Raw genomic sequence first — 11,864 nt, forward strand, 5'->3', positions numbered from 1 at the left:
GGGGCGGGGGCTTGGACCCCCGGCTCCAGCCGCCACCGGAAACGCGCCGTGGTCGGCGAGACCCACAGGAAGTGTGTAACGACACCTCCTACGACACGCACCGAACTCGCAGTCATCGCTGCCTGGAGGAGGTGTGCACTACCCTCCTACTACACAGACACACGCACACGCATCCCTCTGCGCGCTGGCTGAGGAGGCTTGTAACAACCTGCCTTTAGTGCTCAAGAGCTCAGTCCCCGCTGCCCGGACAGGTGTGGAGCCCATGATCTCTGTTACTTTCCGGTAGTGTGCAGCATTCCCTCCTACTGCAAGCCCCAGTCCGAGGACCCTATACCCCTCGAAGGTCCATACAGCTCCGACTAAGACGCAACGAACAGATAGAACGTGATCCGTTCGTAGGTATGTGACACCTGTTATAGTGCACTGAGCAGTCACCTGTACAGCCAGGGATGAATAAGACCACCTCTGACTGATATACGCACAACCCACAGTCACCACTACTCCGTGGAGATTCCTAACGTCCCAACTACAACGCACACACCCATCGCATTCCTATCCCACAGGGGCAGGGGGTGCTTAATAAGTTCTAAATCACACTAAGATTAGGTCCTTCCGCACTCCAGGGAAGCATACAATGACACCACCTACAACAGAGGTGAGGCTGGAAGTGCTATATGTTACCAAGTATCCTCCACCCTTATTTTATTTAACAAACACTTCCGTAGCACTTACTATGTACCCGGGCTTTGTACTAAGTGCTTAGCAAATATTCAGTTAATTCCAGCAACTGTTAGTTGTTACAAGTATCCCCGTTTTACAGGTGGAGAAACTGAGGCACAGAGAAATAAATAAGTTTGCCCAAGATCACATAGCTAGTCGGTGGCAGAGCCCACATTCAATCGCAGGCAGTCCGGCTCCAGATCCCATGTTCTTAACTTCCTTTCTTCTTAACAGCACTAAGCATCTCCAGAATAATAATGATGGTAATAAATAACATTTAGAGAATATCTGGTTATTCATATGCCACTTTATGTTTGGTTTCTGTACCCCTAGACACAAATCAGCAGTGCCCCAAGAAGACAAAGTGACTGAGAATATAGAACTCATGTCAATGTGTTTCCCTCCTTCCAGGGCTCTTGGACCCTCAAGATGTGGGTAAGGCCCACATCTTGGCCTGACCTCACCTGTGACAGGGAAAACTCAGCCACTCCTACTCTTGGTGTAGGTGAAGGGAGAGAAGAGAAACAGACAGTGAAAGAGGAAAAAGGATCCAGGGTCATCCAAAACCCAGGTGGGTAACTTCCTTTGCCACCTCAGGCACACTCTCCTATATGGCATCCTTCACCAATTCTTCTCAGTCTCCAGAGCAGATGCTCTTAGGTCAATATTCTCAACATCTTGTTCTCAACACTACCTGATCTAGGCTGAATAAAATAATGTGTAAACATTTTTCACAAAATAATGTCTGCAAAAAAAAAAAAAGTTAATTACTGCATATTTCAAAGTTGAAATCCCGTTTAAAGGAAATTTCCATCATGATGGATTTTTTTAAATGAGGTAGGCTTCCAGCTATGATGGAGTAGAGCTTGTTGAACAAACTAACTCTTCCGCTAAGAACTGTAAAAGCTGTTGTTGTTGTTGTTTTTTTTTTAAGGGAAAAAAAAAAAAAAACACTTTAAAGCTGTTAGAGAGCGAAGTCAGCCAAAGTTTGAGAGTCCAAAACCCAGGAAGAAGGAAAACACATTGAAGTGAGTTCTGTATTCCCATATTGTCAACCACTCTTCCTTCTTGGGACATTGTTGATTTGTGTCAAGGAGTGTAGAAGCCAAACAGAAAGTAGCATCCTGGAGCTGTGGCAGTCTCATTGGGCTGGAGATTTCTTTAAAAAAAAAAAAAAAAAAAGTACGCTATGTCTATCAACACAGCTAGGACTTGAGGGACCAAGATCCCAGAGAATAGGCAATCACAGAAAAAGGAGCCAGTCACTCTATATCCCATTTCCCCTCAAAGCATGTCCTGATTCCTAACCTGTATATGCAAGAACAAGAAGTCAAGAAAACAAGAAGAAAGCAGCTGCAGAGAGAGAGAAAAAAAAAATCTAACCAGAAATTGTAGACAGTCTCATGATACTGGGAAAGAATTAAATGGGAAAGAGGATCCCTGGTAACCTCCCGTCCCCCAGGCCTCAGGCTTTCAGTTGAGACCCTTGAAGAACTATACCTTGGGAGTAAAGGCAGATAAGAAATAGCCCTCACAATGCCTGAAACACAGCTTTGAACTATCTTAGTCCCTGCTTGGATCAAGGTGATCTTCCCATGTTCTATCTGCCTACTTGAAAAAAAAAAATTAAGTTCTCATTGGTGGAAGAGGCTTTATAATTTTTTGTATCCCATGTCTGGCATTCCATCAACAGTTACCAAATATGCCAAAAATAAGAACTAACTTAACTTAAAGCCAAGAGGAAACAAAAAGACAATAGAAACAGATGCACACATGATTCAGATATTATAGTTATTAGGCTTCAGAATAGCTATGCTTAATATGTTCCAAAAAATAGATAACAGGATAGAGACTGCCACTAGGGAAATAGAACCTTTAAAAAAGAATCAAATAGCTTTTTCCTCTTCCCGTAAGCAGCCTGAGGTGACCTCACAAAATGGTTCAATACTCACTTGACCCAGAAAACCCCACAAAATCATGCAAATCAAGAAGTTCAAATCTTTGGGTCCATTTTAAGAACACCCATGAAACTGCCCAGGCCATCTAAGGTAGTGTATATCTGAAAAGCCACCAAGTATCTGAAAGATGTCACTTTGCAGAAGCAATGTGTGCTATTCTGACATTACAATGGTGGAGTTGGTAGGTGTGGCCAGGCCAAACAGTGGGGTTGGACACAGGGTCAGGGGCCCAAAAAGAGTGCTGAATTTTTGCTGCACATGCTTACAAATGCAGAGAGTAATGCTGAACTTAAAGGTTTAGATGTAGGTTCTCTGGTCACTGAGCACATCCAGGTGAACAAAGCCCCCAAGATGCGCCGCCGCACTTACAGAGCTCATGGTCAAATTAACGCATACACGAGCTCCCCTTGCTGCATTGAGATGATCCTTACTGAAAAGGAACAAGTTGTTCCTAAACAAGAAGAGGATGTCACACAGAAGAAAAAGATATCCCAGAAGAAACTAAAGAAACAAAACCTTATGGCTCAGGAGTAAATTCAGCTTAAAATGCAAATAAAAGTAAAAAAATAAAAAAGAATCAAAGAAAGTCATCAGGAAAATACAAATCAGAACCACAATGAGATACTACTACATACCCACTAGAATAGCTATAATCAAAAAAACAGATAATAGCAAGTGTTGGTGAGGATGTGGAGAAATTGAAACCTTCATACACTGTTAATGGCATTGTAAGATGGTGCAGCCACTTTGCAAAAGAGACTGGCAGTTACTCAAAACGTTAGAGTTACCATATGACCCAGAAAATTTTTTCTTAGGTATATTCACAAGAGAAATGAAAACATATGTCCACACAAAAACTTGTACATGAATGTTCATAGCAGCATTATTCATAATAGACAAAAAATGGAAACAACCAAATGTCCATCAACAGATGTATGGATAAACAAAATTGGTCTGTACATACAATAGAATATTATTTGGCCACAAAAAGGAATGAAGTTCTGATACATGCTATGACATGGATGAACCTGGAAAATATAATATTATTCGAAGTAGGATATGTATGATAAGTTACATACTGTAAACTCTAGCAAATACAACAAAAAGGAATAGCTAAAAAATCAATAGTGGAGATAAAATGGAAGGCAGAATGAAATGGAAGAGGGCTAGAAAAGAGGAACAAAGATATACAGAACAAATGGAAAAGAAGTAAAATGGTTGTATCCCTTGAGTCCAATCAGAAGAGAGAAATTACACACTAATTTGAACTGGGAATGCTTAATATAAAGACTTATTAACTGTAACAGGTTTGCAGTAATGAGGAATTGACCTGTAGGAAGTAAAGAGAACACTAAAGAAAATAAAAATAGCAGATATAGGGAATACCCTAATGGGCTGAGGTAGAGCCCCCAAGGAAGAGAAATTCCTCCCCCCAACTAAGACACAGACCTTTTGGAAAGGGCATGGCTGTGGCTTACTAAATGGCAAAGAAGACACTATGGTGCTGTGCAATGGAACTTAACTGAAACTCTACCCTCTGGAATCTGTGCTCTAGAGTACAAGGGAAAGCTGTTCACAGGGAGGTGTTTTACAGGACAAACTCCACTGCAGAATGATCTGAGAAAGTGGTGTGGGTTGAATTGTGTCTCCCAGATCTGTTTTCACAGAGCAGGCAAAAAGGATAAATTTGGAGCTAAGAGGCAATAAATAGATAACTGATACAATGTTATATTTAAACTTAATTGTCTTAGTTATCTAGTGCTGCTATAACAGAAATACCACAAGTGAGTGGCTTTAATAAACATAAATTTGTTTCCTCACAATTAGAAGGCTACAAGTCCAAACTCAGGGTGATGGCTCTAGGGAAAGCTTTCTCTCTCTGTCAGCTCTGGAGAACGTTCCTCATCTCTTCTGAGCTTCTGCTCTTGGGCAGTCTTCATGTGGCTTGGCATCTCTCTTCCCTCATCTCTTCTTCCTTCACTGGCTTGTTTAATCTCTATATCTCAAAAGAGATTGAATTAAGATACACCCTACACTAATTCTGTCTTGTTAGCATAACAAAGACAACCCATTCCCAAATGTGATTATAACCACAGGCATAGAGGTTAGGATTTACAATACATATTTTGAAGAGGACAAAATTGAATCTACAACACTAACCATACTAATAATATTATTAAATATAAATGGTCTAAAATGCCACAAAAAAGGGCAGAGATTGCCAAACTGGGTTAAAAGAAGAAAAAAAAAAAGACACGCCTGTTTGATGGCTGCAAGAAACATACTTTAACTGTAGAGACACAAATAAGTTGAAAGTGTAAGGATGAAAACGCTATGCCATTCAAACACTAGTTAAAAGAAAATTGGATACCTCACACCACACGTGTAAATTAACTCAAAATGGATTGATGACCTAAATATAAGAACTAAAACCACAAAACTCTTAGAATAAAACATAGAGGTAAAGTTTCAGGGCCTTTTAGATATGATACCAAAAACACAAGCAGCAAAAGAAAAAAATAGATAAATTGGAATTCATCAAAAGTAAAAACTTTCACATATCAAAGGCTTTATGAAGAAATTGAAGAGGGGAGCCAACATGGCACTATAGACAGAAGCACCATGCTGTCCTTCCACAGCAAAGACCCAAAAAACTAAGACAGTGACAAATGTCAGTCCTGGAACCCTAAGCGTCTAATGAAGAGATAAATAACTGAGTCAAGCACTGAATGGCATAAGAAACTGACAGAGAATGGAGAGCAAAGAGAGATATGTGCGGAAGTCCCCTACCAGCTAAAGCAGCATGGATTTGCCATCTTGGACTCCTGTCAGAGATCGGCAGAGAGGGAGTACAGTAAAGCAGCTTCACAGAACTAGCAGGAGACAGAACAACTGGTAACCAGGATACAGAACAACTGGTAACAGAACAACCAGTAACCGGTATGCTTTCCCACTCTCCATCCTTCTTACCCACCTCTGCCCCTTGTTAGCTGGCTGTGGTTGCTCGGCCAGAAGGGAAGTGCAGGATCCTTGCCGCTTGGATTCACCTGCCCAGATCAAAGAGTGGTGGACAAGAAGTACGGGAAAGCAGTTTCATGGAGCTCCCAGCAGGAGACAGAGCACCCGCTGGACCTGCCCTGCTGCACCATAGCTGAATGACTGGCCCTGCTTATTGGACAAGGAGGTGAAAAGTATCATGCCTACACACAAGCTAACAAGAAAGAATGCACAGCCCGCCCGCTCAGGCGTAACCAAATAAAACAAAAAAGCAGTACAAAATAATCTGCAATTAATAAATGAAAAGAATAACTACCGGATGTCCCAAAGACAGCAGACAATATCAAAACATATTAAAAAACATGACTGGATGGTTACAGTAGGCATCCAAAATAAAACACATGCTGACTTTCCACCAGAAGAAAAGGCACTAGAACTACCTGATAGGGAATTCAAATCTCTAATATTAAGAGCTATCCAAGAGTTGAAGCAAAAAGCAGACATAATTGAGGAAAAAATAGACAAATTCATGGAAAATGAAGACAAAATAATAGAAAATATAGACAAAACAATGGGAATATTAAGGAAAATAATACAGAAACAAAATGCCAAAATAAATTCACAACTAGAAATCATACAAAAACAATTAGAAATCCAAAAGATAAACAGATTTCAGACATGGACAATGTCATAGAAGGGCTGAGGAGCAGGTTTGAAACTGTGGAAGACAGGATCAGCGAAATTGAAGACAAACACTTGGATACAAGTTTGAGGAAAAATCAGAAAAAAGCAAAGAAAAATGAAGAAACCCTGAGAATTATGTGGGATACAATCAAAAGCAAAAATTTTCGAGTGATCCGAGTTCCAGAACGGGGAGAAAATGTAAAACACGGAGAGGATCATTGAAGAATTGCTGACAGAAAACTTCCCTAATATGAAAGATGAAAAGCTGACCCTCCAAGAAGCTAAATGAACCTTATATAGGATAGACCCCAAAAGAAAATCACCAAGGCATATCATAATCACACTCGCTAAAACCAAAGACAGAGAATCCTGAGAGCAGCTCAAGAAAAACGAAAAGTCACGTACAGAGGGGAATCAGTAAGACTAAGCTCTGATTATTTGGCAGAAACCATGCAGGCAAGAAGACTATAGGATGACATGTATAAAACCTTGAATGAAAAAAATTGCCAACCAAGAATAATATATACTGCAAAACTCTCATTCAGATGTGATGGTGAAATTAGGACATTTCCAGGTAAACAGAAATAAAGGGTAAAAACCAAACCAAACTTACAAGAACTATTAAAGGGAGTCCTTCGGTAGAGAACCAACAACATCAGACCACAGCCTGAATCTAGGACGCAAGATCGTACCAGCCAGATACCAGTCTAGGAAATGGACTCTCAAGGACTGTCCAAAATCAGAAGAATTACAGCAGGGAACCAGAGAGGTTAATCTGTAAATGACAACAGCATCAGAACAATAAAAGAGGGAATAAACAGTGTAGGTATAGAACTTCCTAATGGAGAGGAAGGCAAGGTGATACCAAGTAATAATAGACTGGTTCAAACCTACAAACCTACTCAATAAAATGAAGAAAAACATAAAGCTCAGTAAAAACAAAATGTATAAAAACAAAAGAAACGAAAAAAAAATCCACAAACAAAAGGAATTCAGGACAGGAGAGTAAGAGGAACAAAGAAAACATCGGCACTACAAAAAAAAAAACAAAAAACTACAAAATGACAGCAATAAACTCACACCTATCAGTAATCACACTGAACATAAATGACTTAAATGCACCCATAAAGAGACAAACAGTGACAGAAAGGATTAAAAAACAAAAAAAAAAACAAAAAAAAAACAGGCTTCATCAATATGCTGTCTACAAGAGACACGCCTTAGAAACAGAGGTGTAAATTTATTAAAAATCAAAGGATGGAAAAAAATATATCAAGCAAACAGCTACCAAAAAAGAGCAGGAGTGGCAATACTAATCTCAGATAAAATAGACTTTAAAACAAAATCCACCATAAAAGACAAAGAAGGACACTATATAATGATTAAGGGGACAATCTGTCTGGAAGACATAACCATAATAAATATCTACACATGCAATGACAGGGCTCCAAAATACATAAAACAAATTATAACAGCACTGAAAGGAGAAATTGACAGTTCCACAGTAAAAGCAGCTTGAACACACTGCAGTCGGTAAAGGACAGAACATCCAGAAAGAAATTTCACCAAAGACACAGAAGAGCTACAGGTCACAGTCAGCCAACTTGACCTCATAGCCATATATAGAACACTCTACCCAACAGCTGCAAAGTACACATTCTTTTCCAATGCACATGGAACATTCTCCAGAATAGACCACATCTTAGGTCACAGAGCAACCCTCAACAAAATCCAAAACAATGAGATAATACAAAGTATCTTCTCTGACCACAATGCCATCGAGATACAAATTATCAACAGGAAGAGCAAGGAAGAAAAATCAATTACGTGGAAGCTGGATAATGCCCTGCTTAAAACCACTTGGTAATAGAAGAAATCAGAGATGGAATCAAAAATTTCCTAGAATCAAATGAGAATGAAAACACATCATGCCAAAACCTTTAGGACACAGCAAAGGCAGGGCTCAGAGGTCAACTTATATAAATAGATGCACACATCAAAAAAGAAAAAAGGGACAAAATCAAAACATTTGCCACACAACTCAAATAAATAGAAAGAGAACAGAAAAAGAAGCCCACAGCCACCAGAAGAAGGGAAACAATAAAGATCAGAGCAAAAATAATAAATGAAATGGAGAATAGAAAAACAGTAGAAAGAATTAACAAAATCAAAAGTTGCTTCTTTGAAAGGGTCAACAAAAATGATAAACCACTGATCAAATTAACAAAAGAAAAAAAAGAGGATGCAAATAACCCAAAAAAGAAATGAAACGAGGACATTACAACAGACCCAACTGAAATAAAAAGGATCATAACAGAGTATTATGAAAAGCTATACTCCAACAAATTTGAAAACCTAGAGAAGATGGACAAATTTCTAGAAACACACTACCTACCCAGACTAACGTAAACTGAAGTTGAAAATCTGAACAGACCCATAACAAGAGAAGAGATTGAAAAGGTAATTAAAAAAAAAAAAAAAAACTTCTCAACAAAAAAAAGCACCTGCTCAGATGGCTTCACTGGAGAATTCTACCAGTCAGAAAAGAGCTTACACCAGAACTACTCACACTATTTCAGAACATAGAAAAGGAAGGGATAATTCTGAATTCATTCTATGAAGCCAGCATAACCCTGATACCAAAACCAGGCAAAGACACCACCAAAAAAGAAAATTACAGAGCAATAGCTCTAATGAATATAGATGCAAAAATTCTCAACAAAATTTTAGCCAATAGAATTCAGCATCATATCAAAAAAATAGTACACTGTGACTAAGTGGGACTCATACCAGGTATGCTAGGATGGTTCAATATTAGAAAATCAATCAACGTAATCCACCACACAAATAAAAGAATCACATGATCATCTCAATCAATGCAGAAAAGACATTTGACAAAGTCCAACACTCATTCCTGATAAAACGCTCAATAAAATAGGTATAGAGGGAAATTCCTCAACATAATAATGGGCATCTATACAAAACCAGCAGCTAAAATAATTCTTAATGGAGAGAGGCTGAAAACATTCCCCTTGAGAACAGGAACAAGACAAAGATGCCCTTTATCACCCACTCCTATTTAACATTGTGCTGGAAATCCTAGCTAGAGCAGTAAGGCAAGAAAAAGAAATAAAGGGCATCCAAATTGGTAAGGAAGAAGTAAAACTGTCCCTATTTGCAGATGATATGATGCTATACGTAGAAAACCCTACAGACTCCACGAGAAAACTGCCGGAACTGATAGAAAGATTCAGCAGAGTAGCAGGATAGAAGATAACAATACAAAAATCCATTGGATTCCTACACATCAATAAAGAGAATGACGAAAAGGAAATAAGGAAAACAATACCATTTATAATAGCCTCTAAAAAAAAAAATACCTAGGAATAAATCTAACCAAGGATGTAAAAGAACTATACAAATAAAACTACAAAACACTAGTGCAAGAAACCAAAAGAGAACTATGTAAATGGAAAAACATACCATGCTCATGGATAAGTAGACTCAACATTGTGAAAATGTCAATTCTACCCAAAGACGTCTACAAATACAATGCAATCCCGATCCAAATACTAATAGCATTCTTTAAAGAGATGGAAAAATTAATCATTAACTTTGTATGGAAAGGGAAGAGGCCCCAGGTAAGTAAAGCACTATTGAAGAAGAAGAATAAAGTAGGAGGACTCACTCTCTGATCTGAGAAGCTACAATACAGCTACGGTAGTCGAAACAGCCTGATACTGGTCCAATGACAGCTACACTGACCAATGGAACCGAATTGAGAACCCATATGTAAATCTATCCATCTATGGTCACCTGATCTTCGACAACAGTCCCAAGTCCATTAAATGGGGAAAAGACAGTCTTTTGAACAAACGGTGCTGACAAAACTGGATGTCCAACTGCAAAAAAAATGAAACAGGACCCATACCTCACACCATACACAAAAACTAACTCAGAATGGATCAAAGACGTAAATATAAAAACAAAAACTATAACAATCATAGAATTAAAAATAGGATCAATGCTGGACACCTTAATTCAGCATTAACAGGATACAAACCATAACTAACAACACACAAACTCCGAAGATAAACTAGATAACTGGGATCTTCTGAAAATTAAACACTTACACTCATCATAAGATTTCACCAAAAGAGTAAAAAGAGAACCTACAGACTGGGAAAAAATTTAGGCTATGACAAATCTGACAAAGGTCTAATCTCTAAAATCTACAGGAAAATCCAGCACCTCTACAACAAAAAGACAAATAATCCGATTAAAAAATGAGCAAAGGATGTAAACAGACACTTCACCAAAGCAGACATTCAAGTGGCTGACAGACACATGAAGAAATGTTCATTATCACTAACCATTAGAGAAATGCAAACCAAAACCACAATGAGATACCATCTGACCCATACATTACTGGCATAAATTAAAAAAATAGAAAATAACAAATTTTGGAGAGGCTGTGGGGAGATTAGAACTCTTATGCATTGCTGGTGGGAATGCAAAATGGTACAACCATTTTGAAAATGATACACCCCTTCCTAAAAGAGCTAGAAATAGAAATACTATGATCCAGCAGTCTGGCTGCTAGGAATATATCCTAAAGAAATAAGAGCCGTCACACGAATAGGCATATGCACACCCATGTTCATTGCAGCATTGTTCACAATAGCAAAAAGGGAAACAATCTAGATGCTCATTAACAGATGACTGGATAAACAAACTATGATACATACAGTGGAATACTATGCAATGATAAAGAACAATGATGAATCTGTGAAGCATCTCACAACATGGATGAATCTGGATGGCATTATGCTGAGTGAAATAAGTCAATCACAAAAGGACAAGTATTGTATGAGACCACTACTGTAAAAACTCATGAAAAGGTTACACACAAAAAGAACCAATCTTGGATGGTTACAAGGGAGGGGAGGGGTGGAGATGGAAAAACACTAACTAGACAATAGATAAATGGTAACTTTGGTGAAGGGTAAGACAGTACACAACACTGGGGAAGCCGGCACAACTTGTCCAAGGCAAGATCATGGAAGCTGCATGTTGTTGTTGTTAGGTGCGTTGAGTTGGTTCCAACTCATAGCGACCCTATGTACAACAGAATGAAACACTGCCATCTTCATGATCGTTGTTATGCTTGAGCCCATTGTTGGAGCCACTGTGTCAATCCATCTCCTTGAGGGTCTTCCTCTTTTTCGTTGACCCTGTACTTTACCAAGCATGATGTCCTTCTCCTGACAACATGTCCAAAGTATGTAAGATGTAGTCTCGCCATCCTTGCTTCTATGGAGCATTCTGGTTGTACTCCAAGACAGACCTGTTCGTTCTTTTGGTAGTGCATGATATAGTCAATATTCTTTGCCAACACAATTCAAAGGCGTCAGTTCTTCTTCGGTCTTCCTTATTCATTGTCCAGCTTTCACATGCATATGATGTGATTGAAAATACCATGGCTTGGGTCAGGTGCACCTTAGT

General features: G+C 38.8%; 1 pseudogene; it reads left to right on the forward strand.

The window, feature by feature from the left end:
* Window positions 1–2,656: 2,656 nt before the first annotated feature.
* LOC101341053 (60S ribosomal protein L17 pseudogene) lies at window positions 2,657–3,226 on the forward strand (annotated as a pseudogene).
* The last annotated feature ends 8,638 nt before the right edge of the window (window positions 3,227–11,864 follow it).

The sequence above is a fragment of the Trichechus manatus genome, unplaced genomic scaffold (genome assembly GCF_000243295.1).
Source record: "Trichechus manatus latirostris isolate Lorelei unplaced genomic scaffold, TriManLat1.0 scaffold00016, whole genome shotgun sequence".
In the NCBI taxonomy this organism is placed as follows: domain Eukaryota; kingdom Metazoa; phylum Chordata; class Mammalia; order Sirenia; family Trichechidae; genus Trichechus; species Trichechus manatus.